Here is a 3,197-nt window from a genome sequence, read left to right as displayed (position 1 = left end):
TACAAAGCTGTGTGGTGGCTGGTGATCTTGTGCCAAGCCGAGACATTGGCATTTGGCATTAGGCTTTGAAAATTCCTGTTTGGTTGGTTCTGACAAAAATAATTTTAGTCAAAGTATGCCTTGCTAAGAAGAACAGAGAGCTCTTGGTTTATTTCAAGTGGCTAACTTTGCCCTTTACCTTACAGATGCACAAGAGAATATATCTCAGATTTTCTCTTTGAGAACCTGGTAAAGTTTCTAGAAATACAATAAATGAAGCTTTCATTTACCTGCCCCCAAGTCTAGAACCCTTGAGTCTTTCTAACTAATCTGTACTGTCTCTAGCCTTTTGTCAATTATAAAGTTACCTTGCGAGCATGGCCTCTAACTGTGGCATTTCCTTTAGCTCCTGGCAAGTTGTGATTCTCTTTCAGTATTTTGTCTATCTGTATTTTTGCAGTGTAAAAGTGACTGTGTGGTCTCAATTATCTAATAATCTAAGAATATTTGATTGCCAAATTGTTTATGTTCTTCTTGCCATGAGACAATTTTCTTCTTGTCATGAGACTTCCAAGTCAGAAAACCCTAAATATTCTCTTTTAACATTTAACAATTTGAAACAAATTATAAAATCCACAGAATCATTTACCAGAAACTACCCCAATAATTATATTGGTATGAGCTGTTTCAGTGTGCTAGAAAGTAAAAGCCAACTGGGCTATGACATCTGAGACAATATCAAATATTTTTTTTTTATCTTGAACCATTTATTCCTTCACTGTAATTCATCATCCTTAGAGAACAAATTTGTGAATATTCTGTGCTTGTTTTCAGAGAAATTAATGGACTATTTATCTTGATTCATATTTTAACATTAACATTTAGCATTCATAAAATTTTGGAATGTTTTAACCGACTTTCTGAAAGACTTTGGTTGCTTCTTGACAGCTATAGATACTTAATAAAAAACTGAAGTGAGATCCTCTGGAACCCAGGAGAATTAGGGAGGTTATAAGAAATGACCAACTTATTTTTAATACTGTCATGATTCAGCTGATAGTTTCCTTGTACACTGCAATGTGAACTTTTACAAATGCTCTATAGATGTGATAACTGTAGCAGTAAGCAATTTAACCATCAGCTTGGAATTTACTTGGAGGTTAATTCTCCTCAGTGTTCTTCAAAACGAACAAACAGTAATTGATTTTAATAGCACTCACAAACTACCTTAACCTATTAAATAATGAAGTAGCACTCACAGAGACATCCCCTGGATACAGAAACAATTAAATGGATATCAATGAGATGTCATCAAGAGTTTATGCTTACACACTTAATCTATCTTCACCTAACTTTAATAGTATGTTGCATTAGGGAAACTATAAATTGTAAAATGTCAAAATGTTTTATATGTTGTAGTAAATATTCATTTGTCACTTAAACAAAATGACCTGAATAGGTCTTGGAATTCTTAAAAGTACTCAAAAATACATGTCATGATTAGGTGAATAAAATAATAAACTTATTATATCTAATCATCACTTATATGGATGAAGAATTTTGAATCCATTATGAGCACTGTGGTAGACAGAATAATCATCTCTCTCCCAACTCTCTTAAGATATCCACCTTTAATGTCCTGAAATTTACTTGCTTGACAAAGGTATTTTGTAGATGTGATATGTTAGAAATCTTGAAATGGGAAGGTTATCTAGCATTATCAAAGCAAGCCCAATATAATCACAAGGGTCCTTCTTAAATGATATAGGCAATTAGATTCAGTTTGAAAGAGATTTGGGAATGCTGTGCTTAGCTTTGAAAATGGAGGAAGGAACCATAAACCAAAGAATGCAGGTGGTTTTCAAAAGCTGGAAAAGCAAGAGAACTTATTGTCCCTTAGAGTCTACAGATAGAACACAGCTTCATCAATAGCCTCCAGAGCTATAAGACATATTTACATTTTACTAAGTCATTAACTTAATGGTAATTTGTCAAAAGAACAACAAGAGGCAGTGGTGGCAGCTTCAAGTCTAGGCAGCTGTTTCCTGGGCTAAGTGCAGGCCCAGTGCCCATAGTCTTCAGTGACCGCTGCTCTACTTTGACTTGTACGTTGACCACCTCTGCTGTCTCCTTGGAACATTTTGAGAATCTACCCAAGCTCTCTGTAACCATAATGAAAACCAATGAGGGACCCTGGAGCAACTGCTCAGGTTGAGTAGAGAAGAAGTTTAACAGAGATTTTGATTAAAAAGTACCAGAAAGCAAATGAAGTACTGACAGAAATGGAGGGAGAGCTGCAGTATTCACCCCTATCTTTCTATAATCCCATGGTGTTCAATCTGCAAAACTAACAGAAGGACCTTGGCAAATTGCATCAGGAGATAAGATGCACACCTCTGACTGCCACACCTGGAGACAAAGGAGATGTGAAGAATTAGCACATACAACTTAGAGAATGAGCACAGGAATCTGTTATCATCACAAATGACATTGATTCTGCAAGGTACAGACAGCCTAAGGAATGAGCATTCTTATTGGATTGCCACAAAAACTAATCAGATTGGCTCAGGAATCATAGAAGAGCTCAGAGAACAAGGAGGCTGGTTGGAATTCACCAAGAACAGACTAAGAAGCACAAGTGAAAACTTGAGCAAAAGTAGAAAGATTCTCTATCCAATGTCCGGAAAGTAACAATCAACCAGCTGCTTCTTTCCATTATCATCTTATTTGAGCTAGCCATCCTGGGAGACCTGGGTTATTCACAAATTCTTTTGCAAACATTGAAGTCACTATAGCAAAAGGTTTATGGACCAGAACCTTGATACTGTAAATCAATGTTGTTAGGTCATGCCATGATAATGCTGCTGCTGTGGGCTAATGGTTCAAGCATTGGCTGTATAGCCAGACTGGGAGGAGGAAGGTTAGCCAGAAAGACCACATAAATGTGAAGGTAAAGTAACAAGACCAGTTTGATGTACCAAGTTAATAAATGATGTTAGTGACTTCTTCCAATTTACATAGTACTATAAAATAATAATCTTACTTCATGAACCACAAGCGCCAAAATATATTTACGGTAATATTACTGGTTACCAAAACGGAGATAAGAAACTACAATTGTAAAAATGTGTAGATGTTCTCATTAAGGTAATAGTGATCCATACAATGATTTAATATCTGTCCCTTGAAATGTCCTCTGCAATGCCCATTTTGAAAGA

General features: G+C 35.9%; 1 pseudogene; it reads left to right on the top strand.

Annotated features, from left to right (window-relative positions):
- The first annotated feature begins 2,203 nt into the window (after window positions 1–2,203).
- On the top strand, window positions 2,204–2,774 carry LOC101967555 (vesicle transport through interaction with t-SNAREs homolog 1B pseudogene; annotated as a pseudogene).
- Window positions 2,775–3,197: the final 423 nt, after the last annotated feature.

Source organism: Ictidomys tridecemlineatus, chromosome 2, assembly GCF_052094955.1.
Source record: "Ictidomys tridecemlineatus isolate mIctTri1 chromosome 2, mIctTri1.hap1, whole genome shotgun sequence".
Classification (NCBI taxonomy): Eukaryota; Metazoa; Chordata; class Mammalia; order Rodentia; family Sciuridae; genus Ictidomys; species Ictidomys tridecemlineatus.
This window is presented reverse-complemented; position numbering and strand designations above follow the sequence as displayed.